Below are 10037 nucleotides of genomic sequence, written 5' to 3'. Positions count from 1 at the left end.
ATTTTAGATGGCCCCTGTGATGGTTAATGTTGATTATCAATTGCATTAGATTGAGAAACATCTAGGAAATTAGTGAAACACCGGTGTAGGCATGTCTAGGAGGATGTCTCCAGAGAGCACTGGTATGTGGGACAGCAGTTGACAGGGGAGATCCACCCTGAATGTAGGGAGCACCATCTAAGAGAGTAACAAAAGCTTATAACATGGAAAAGGAAGGACAGACCCCACTGTCACAGGCTTTTTTCTCTCTCTCTGCTTCCTGTGGATGCTAACATGAGCAGCTCTGCTCCCCACACACTTCCACCATGATAGTTCTGCCTCAATACATGTCTGAAAGCAAAGGAGTCAGCTGCCCATGAACTGAGACAACTTAAGCTATGAGCCAGGATAAGCCTTTCCTCCACTGAATTGTTTTTTCTCAGGTATTTTGACATGGTTACTGTAATTGCTACTCTTGATATGGCAACTTGATGGATCAAGAAGGGCCCAGCCAAGTTCTGTGAGTTCTGTGCCTGTGTGGTGTTTCCAAAAATGATTGGCGAGTGTGTCAATAAACTGAAGCAGTTTGTTTCACCCATCCCAGCTCTAGGCTTGTAGCCTGGATGGAATGAAAGCGAAAGAAGGAAATGGACACATGCTTGAAGAGCTCCATTTGGCTTGAGCAGGCACGTCTTCCACTGCCATTGTCTGTGGACAGCAGACTCTGGCTTCATCAGCCTTACAATCCAGATTCACACCAGCATGTGTTTTAGCAGCTTCTAGGTCCTTTGGGCAACTGCTGTGTCCTTGATCCCTTTTGCTCTGCAGCTTCCAGGCTCTTCAACTGAGCATCTACTGAACTTTCCAGTATCTACTGAGTGTCCAGACAGTGGCCACTGTGAACTCTCCCACCTCTTACCCTGTAATCCAGAAAGAATTTCTTGCATAATTGATATTCTATCTATTCTCTTTTCTTAGAAAATCTAATCAATACAATGACCAAAGTTAAAAAATATGGTCTCTTAGAGTCTCTTAGTACCGAATATGTTTTAAATTTGGAAATAAATAGGAATACATACACAAGAGTTTGTAGTTGCGAACAAAAACTGACAATAGCAAAAATATAAAGAACCTAGGACACTAACAAAAACATATGCAAATGTTGTATAGACCAATCCCTTAATGAATGGCTTCATCAAATAACTATTAAAACAAGATACTCTGTTCACATACCACATGGGAAGATTTAAAATTATGAAATCATCATTCTGCAAATTAAGATGTAATATTTAAGCACAGTACCTATGAAAGTATCTACAGTTTTCAACAAACTTTGACAACCAGATGATAAAATCTATATGAAAAAGCAAAGCCCATGGATAGCCAAGCCAGTTTTGAAAAGGAAGAATGTGGTTGAATGGGAGACTCATTCTACTGAGTACTTTTGTATATAATGACAGTGAGTAATACAGTGTTGTGTTGGCATAGGGATAAGTGAAGATTAGCAGAACAGAATAGATTTCTTTGAAACAGCCCCACTGATATAAGAAAATATGACATGTAACAGAAGAGCTACTATAGATTGCTGAGAAAACAGTGGACTATGTATTAATAAGGCTGACAGGGCGGCTCATTAACTGCTATCCCTGCTCTATGTCATATGCAGGACTCTGTTTCATGCAGTCTAAGGGTCTAGTACAGAAATAAGAGTGACTTGGAAGAATCTGTATATGATTTAAAGGTAAGGAGGAGTTTTCTTTACAGCAAACACAAAAAAAAATCAGTCATCAATTAATAAAGTAAACTATAATGAAATTTAACACTAGTATATCTCAAAGGACACCATTAAAAAGTAAGAAAGTCACATTCAGATATGGTATAAACTCACTTATGCAGAAGATCAAGGGAGGACACCACAAGTTAGGTCCTAGCTTATGCAATACAGTGAGACTCAGCTTAGAAAAAATCAAAAAGCCAAACAAAAAATCAAGAAAAAAAAAAAAAAAGGCCACAAACAAAAAATAAAAAAAGTCAAAATATCAATGGAGGAGGACTTTTTTTTAAAAATGTACAGATTTATTTTATTTTAATCATTTTCCTAAGGGACTTCAAGAAGCAATAGCATGGAAATAAGAGATATGAAATGTAGTTTTGGTTATGCATCTTAGAAGCTAGCTGCCTTGGGGCAAACTCTTTCCATGAATGGTAGGAGGGGCTTAGTTTTCTCAGCTGCAAATCAGGAGATGGACTAATTCCTCGTAGTTTTTTTCCACAATTTTATTGAGAAACAAATATCAATGAGACAGTTTCAAATCGAATTGGCAGGACAGTTCCAATAATTAACACATTGCATACTGTCTTCCTAGAGGTTCTTTGCTGTACAAGATGCAGACATGATATGGAGGACGATTTTTTGATCCTTGAAATGATAAAGAATCGCTGTCCAGAATATTTAAATCATTCCTATAAATCTTTAAGAAAAAGACAATGTATAAGGAAAAAAGTTGGATAAAAGATGTGATTCTCCTTAAGAAGAAACCCAAACATCCAATAAACAACTTCTATAGTCCCCAGGGAATCATGGAAGTACCACTGGAAACAAAACACCATTTCTCAATTATCAATAACTGCTTTAAAAAAAATGTTCAGGTGCGCTAATAGCATTAGGAAGAGTATGAAATAATAGGCCACAGAATGACTCCCCTGTGGCAGGAATGTAAACTGCAGTGACCAAGGAGGATAATCTAGCAAGAGCCAATATACTTGAAGATAAATGTCTAAAGTGACCCAAAATTCTCCTTTGAAGAACAGGCCCAGGTAACTCTCCTAAGCAATGCTAATGCCATTTTGAGAGATAAGTTACTAAAAATTACCTGAAGCTGACAATCCACTCTCCTTGCCAAACAAAGGAAACACATAGGCTAAAAGTGCAGTGAAAGGCCCACTTGACACCTCAGGGTCTTTAAAGAGGACTCTAATGCTCATATGTACTCATTCCAGTGGTTCTCGGAAAGTATAAGACACTTAACCATGACTGTGAACTTGAATTCTAAATAGAGAGCAATCATATCCAAATGTTCTGTGTCCTCAGTACCCACTCAGCACCTGTCAACAGAGATAGGATAGAAATGGGTTTAATTCCCAAGGAAAAAAATAGCGTAAGACTGGTTCTGTACCTTGCTAATTATGATCCGTCTGAGAGTTTAGACCAAACAAATTTCAACCAGTAGGAAATGATGGCTTCTGAATTAAAAATACCATCATGTCTACAATTTAAAAGCTGTACTTCAGCTGAGAACACTTGTTAACAGAACTGGGTTTCCAAGAATAAAAAACAAAAATGCTCCGCTTTTGACATGGAGTACTTAGAGACTGGGGTGATTTGGGTTCCACTTTTACAGCCAGAATGGATTAATTATTCTCTCCACTTTATAGCAAGAAAGAGAGTCAAAGGCAACTGCAAAAGGTAAACTAGGCAAAGTTTCCAACAAAGGGCCAATCTTTTGTCTGTTGCTTTTAGTGGCTCCCAGTGTGACCTATTAAAGGTATACCCTCAGCCCCAAAAAAGGGAAAAGAAACTATAGCTTTGTATTCCCAACTCATGTATCTTTGCCTGCAATCTGGCATTCAATTTCAGTGTAATATGAAGAGGCCTATTCTTTTACAAAAAGTTCCCTCTTCCCACCAGGCTTGTTTGTTATTTTATGTGTTTCTGCATCATTTGAAGACTTTGCTTTGATCTGCATTCCTCCTGGATGTGGGGTTTCCTTTTCAGCTAGCAAAGGAAAGCTGGTTTGTTTGAAAATCTGTTTATTTGGACTTTTTTTTTGCCAGCCTAAAGTTTCTATCTTTATCAGGATGCGCAAAGATCTGTCTCCCTAAAGAAAAGGCAATTTGGAAATAATACCACTTGCCCATTTGTATTTGGGCTATGCTGGGAAAGGGGCTTTAGGGGTTTCTGTTTAAAACTTAAGAGAAGTGATTCTTTCCTAGATATATCTAATCAGCAGTGGCTCTTTCATGTTCAAACTGAGCAAAAATGGCTTCCTCTCTCATTAATGCTCAGTTAGGAAGTTTCTCAGCAAGCACAAGTTTACTTGTGTGCAGAATCAACACTCTCTGTATCTACTGGCAAGATTCTGTACCCTCCAAAGGGCTCTGCAACAAAGTGGACAGCTTTCTCTGTCCAAGCAGGCATGGTTATGCAGCCCTCAGAAAAAAGTCAAATCACATGAAGGTGACATTTTCATGTCTTTATATCTTTTTCCAGAATATTTTAATTTTAAAAGAAAAGTCAATGTGTGTGTGTGTGTGTGTGTGTGTGTGTGTGTGTGTTATTGGGGATTTAACCCAGGGCCTTCACACTGAGCTATATTTTCAGTCCTTTTTAGCTTTTCCTTTAAAACAACATCTTGCTAAGTCACTAAGTTGTCCAGGCTAGCTAGGCTCAAGCTCACGATCTTCTTGCCTCAGCCTTCCAGAGTGCTGGGATTAAAGTTGTACACCTGGCTGAGCCAAGCCAACTCTTGACTTGGGCATTGTCAGCTGTGATGCCTCTAGCTTCCCAGGTCAAGCTAACAGAATGGTGAAATGAAGAATGCTGAGCACACCAAGGGTCCTAGGGGCAGAGGTGCCACAGTCGTGGGGTTGTGTGATTACTGAGGCCTTCAGTGGTATGTGTGTGGCACACTGGGTATGACTCACTGTCTGCATCGAAAGGCACACCACCAGTATCAGACAATTGTATTCTTTGTGTATGTCTGAGGGATGCAGTAGATTACTTGTGGAATATGATCTTGGGTCCCTTACACCATAGTCTACTACTTAATGTCTATAAGCGACATTGGCTCTGGACCAACATTTCTTCCTAGAACAGTTCATAAGACTGAAGTTGTCTATAGACAAAACATAGGGAGGAAATAAAAGGGCTCTCCAAGGGGGGGAAGACAGGAGACATTCTCCCACATCCTCCCCATGCCTCTTAGAGAAACAGGATGTGTTCCCCAAGGACCTTAGGAGACAGTCAACCTCGAGGGACAGCAGTGGCCAGGACCTTCTCTCTGGAGGGTGAGCCAGAAGGATTCAACCTGGGAATGCAAACAAACTTAAGAAAACAATAGGCAGGACCAGGAAGGAATGGGACTTAATTGTCTGTTTTTAATAGAATCCTGCCTTTAAATTGCAGCTTTGCTCTAGGAAAAAAAAAAATCACAGTTTTCTTTAAAGACACACATGAACAGTTTCTGGCTTTAAAAGATAGAGATCAAATTTAACTCCAGTTGTTGCTCAAGAAATACTCCTTTAGGTGAAGATACCAGGCCTCCCTTAATTTAGACTGCCTTGGAACAGGGGTGGGTCCACAGAAGAAGACTGCTTAGATGAGGCCATTGTACCTCAAGGCTTTTAGCTAGGAGAACAATTACAAGACCCCAAACAGGAGTTAAGATGGACTTATTTACACCAAACTCTAGCTGCTGATTTCTCAGCTCAGCCATTCATCAGGAAACCTTTGAGTCTGCAAGAAACAGTACAACTTTATTCTTGGTTTGATAAGGAGACTTCAAAAATCCACATGCAAAAAAAAAAAAAAAGATGGCTGTTAATCTTGCTTTGTTTTGGCCAAACATTCAGATTATACATTGCTCCCTCAAAAAGGCATCTATACACTTTATAAATGCTATTTATGAGGTCCAGAAAGAGTGAGTCAGGGTCAAAGCAAACTGGAAATTTCATCCTGGCAGATCAAGGAGAAACAAAAGGAACCCTTGTGGAAAGTCTTGGTTTTGAGATGCAAACATCAAAGGAAGCTCAGCAGAGTGGACAAGATTCTCAGAAAGAACATTAGGAGGAGGTTTTCTTCCTCCTCAAAAATCCCCAGGTGCAAAATCAGAAACATGTAGTCTCAGCACTTTGGGAGGACGAGGCAGGAAGTTGGAAAGTTTGAACTTGGCCTGGGCAATTTAATGATAAGCCCCAGTTTTAAATTTTTTTAACAATTTAAAAAGGGTTGAGGATGTAGCATACTGCAAAGGTCCTGGAGTCAATCCCCCACTCCTGAAAAATAAAACTGCATGTACACTTTAATCTTACAAAATTCTGATACATTTCACCTCTGTCTTACATCTTGTATCACATGTGCTTAGATGGGATGGAGTGAGCAATGAGGGTCCACATTACACTCACTGCCTCCCACAGCATCACCTCCAAAACAACCAACCACTGGGTCCTACTGATTAAGTTCTCCTGAGAATTTCCACCAGCATCCCCTAGAGAATTTATAAATGCTCCACCTGTTCCCTAGGAGATAAACCAAGTCCATACTCAAGGATCCAGAGCTTGAGGAGTAGAAGAGATGAGGTCAGGTCTCCCCAGTGCATACACCTAAGTGCAGCAGCAGCTCCTGGAAGCTTGTTACCCAGAAAATTGTCTCCCTACCCCCAAAACTTGCTGAGGCACACTGGAGGAGGACACAAGCAGTACAACCTCTCCTCAAGGTGATTTGCATGCCTACTTAATATGACAAGCCTAAAGTAAGAGGGACCTCGGGAAAGCTCCTAGCATCTCTAGGGCAAGCCAGCCTGGAAGAACTTGGTGAATCACAGGAAGTGCACTCCCACAGGGTAGTAGATGAGCGCCCAGGACCCTGCTCACAGTGAGAGAGGGTGGAAATCATCTGTGTCTCTATCTGAGGCCATAAACCAAAAGGACATGCTACCTTTGATCTTTAGAGGAAACTGGCCAGGCTTCTCATTTCTCTGTGGCCCTGTGAAGGAAGAGCAGGTTCCAGGGCCAGAAAACTAAGAGAAGCCTGGGATAAGATCAAGCTCTTCACCACCTCCCCAACCTGAGACTATGTTGACTTTGCTGCTTTCAGCTTCCGGTTCAACAGTATTGCTTATGACTGCCAAGTGCGGAAGTCTCAAACACACCTACTGTGCCAGGGATCCTCTTTCTGTTCTCTCAGCTCGTTCCTCTTTCCCAGGTATGCTCACTTAAGCCCAAGCATCAGCTCTGTCCTGGTTCTTAGCCTCCCCTCCTCCACCCCTGGCAGCACCTCATCCAACAGTCTCTGTTCTGCTACCCTAGATGCTTCCATTCCAACTCAAAGTCAACCCAACAAATTTTTAAAAAATTAACTTCTTCCTAATAAATGAAACTACTTAGAGCACAAGTGGACCAGTCACCTTTTTCATAAGAGTGCTTCTGTTTCTGGTTTCTGGATTTTAAAAAAATAGTTTTATTTCCTACTTTGCTCATCCAAAATATACTTCACCCATTTTTTCCTTCTCAGATAACCCTTGATTGAGGTCAGGTCTTCATGCCCTGCCAACAATCACAGAGATAATAAGGATGATATTATGGCACATGAAACCATATGGACAGCTTAGCATGTTCATCATGCTAAGTACCTTATATACATCATATAATTTTCCCAACAACCCAATAAGGACGGCATTGTTATTTGTTTCCACTCTATAGATGAAGAAACAAGCTTGGAAAAGTTAAGTCACTTGTGAAAGACTCCAGAGCTAATCAATAGCAGAGATGGAATTTTTACCCAGGTCTCTCTGATTTTTAATCTTTAGTCCTATATTTATAAGAAAAACATAAATATGAAAGTAACTTTACCTTACAAGCCCTGTCCACAAGAAACACATTTTTTCCATACACTCTACTGCTCTTTCTGTTTCCTCCACTGTCCAGGCTCTTTGGTCCCCATTTGTAGGGGGCAATGTGGCAGTAGCTTCTGTTTCTCTCTCAGCACAACTCTAGATTCTTGTAAGGTTGTGCTTCCTGGAACCTGACATTCCTAGGCCACGGCACCATCAGTTGGGGCCTTTGTAAAAGGGAAACTTCTGGAAATCTAATACATTTATTCACTGGTTGAAACCAAGATTTTTTCAAACAAAGCTGTGTCTTTCAACCTTGGCTACACATTGGAAGATTTAAGCAGTCTGTGTGCCCAAGATGCAACCTAGGCAACTAAACACACCTCTCTTGGGGTGGGGCTCAGGCACCAATAATTTTCCAAATTCCCTAGGTGATTCCAATGTGCAGCTAAGGTTGTACATGTTGACTGCACATTTAAGATTCCAGCTACAAGTAAGTTTTTCATCTGCCCTATGACTACAAAGCCTACTGAGATACTTTACATTAGTGTTTCTCTTGGAACAGCCTATATTTAGTAGAAGTTTAATAAATACTGCCTACCATGGGATTGAGATTTTCATGAGGTTCTTATAATAATTTTCCTTACAAAGAAATCACCCTTAATTAGCCACCTGGGGTCATTTATTCTTTAGTCCTTGGGTCCTGAAACAAGCTAGAAGAAATTTATTCTTTGAAGTATGAATGAAACTTCTGATGTTTTTGGAACTGTAGGAACTGTGAAACTCTTATGGGGAGTCTTCTCCCAGTTTGGAAAGACTTGAGGTCTATAGGTAGGTGCTAATGCTGCATATCAATAATTTCTAGAGTAAAAAGAGTAGCTTTAATGTCCACAACATCTTATGGCCAAATTTTCTTGAACTTACAACAATCAAAGAGATCTCACAGGAAAGAGGTCTAAAATATGCTAACCGGAATAGCAGTAAGGTTAACTAGTCAGTTTGCTTCTGGAATGTTTAGGATAAAATGTAAAAAAATCTCATAGATCCTTAAGGGAAATGATATATAGATAGAAAGACTACTGAACCCACCTAAACTGTTCCCACTTGCTTCTGCTCTTTGACTATCTTTTCAAAAGAGATTGCACAGCAAAGGGAAATCGAAATGTTACTTGTAAGTATGTATGTGAGCTTCTCGATTAGGGACGCACTGGTTTCTTGAATAGAATGCCAAATCATGCAACACCTCTCATCTGCTTTCCAACCTAGGAATTAAGCCCAGGTTTACCTAGGCTGGCTGCACCTCAGGGAGAGAAAGCGAGAGTGTGAAGAGGATTTTCTGCAGGATTAAATGATATGAATAGCTTTCAGGTTTCCACTGGGGGCAGAGCTAGGGGGCAGGGTGCTGCCCTAGCAGCTGTTTGGAGAAGAGAATAAAGGATTTGCAGGAGCTTTGTGACTTGGTGTATCTGCTGGGGATTGATCTGAGAGCTTTTCTTAGCCTCCTTTTTGGGCAGGGGCTTCTTTTCAAAGTCATTATCTGACAACAAAGCCTAAACCAGGAGGGAGGGTGGTGTTTGAGGATTGCACACTTGTTGGAGAGAGAGGTGGGCTCAAAACTCCAATTTGGAGACACATGGACCTGACTCTAAAGGCTGGGAGGGGCCAGAAAAGTGAGCCCAGCCTCTCTGGATTTCTTAGACCTCTGCACTTGGCCTTTCCTAAATGGCTCCTGCTGAGGCAAGTCCTCAGTGAGGACCCTGAAGGGAAAGGTATCCTAGCCTGAGGATGTGTGTGTTGAGGACCTGGGGAGAGTGGGTGGCTCCTGCTGCTCAGAAAGACTTACTCACCCACTGCAAGCTTCCAGGAAGAATGCAACATGGTGCGGGAACTCTGGGAAACAGTCTGGCAGTTTCCTATAGTCAAACATCACTTCTCTTATGACCCAGCAATCCCACTTCATTATGTTTGTGCAAGGATATGTATACATGCATTTCTGGCAGCTCTATTCATAACCAGTAAGGAACAAAATGACCCAATCATCTCTCAACGGGGAACACATAAAATGTGGTACATCCTCTGTTGTAATACCATTCAGACAGAAAAAGGAGTCAAACTGTTAATACATGGATGAGTCACAAACGTATTATGCTAAGTAGAGGAAGCTAGACTCAAAAGGATGCACACTATTTGGTTCTCCTTCTGTCACATTCTAGAAAGGGCAGTTATAGGACATAGAGGGAGGGGTTGAGTTCCATAGGGTAGCATGTCAAGATTTAATGGTTATGGGAATAACTTTTGTCTTGATTGTGGTGGTGATTATATGACTATATGTCTTTTTTCCTTGCTATGCAGTTCAGACTGATAGTGATCCTGATTCCTAGTACTGGGATTACAGGCATGCACCACCACACCTGGTTGTGGGACCAGCACAGCGTGCCTGAGGTTCCA

This window comes from Octodon degus, unplaced genomic scaffold, assembly GCF_000260255.1.
Source record: "Octodon degus isolate 3935 unplaced genomic scaffold, OctDeg1.0 scaffold00060, whole genome shotgun sequence".
Lineage (NCBI taxonomy): Eukaryota > Metazoa > Chordata > Mammalia > Rodentia > Octodontidae > Octodon > Octodon degus.
The sequence above is the reverse complement of the archived record's forward strand: the minus strand, read 5'-3'. Positions refer to the sequence as shown.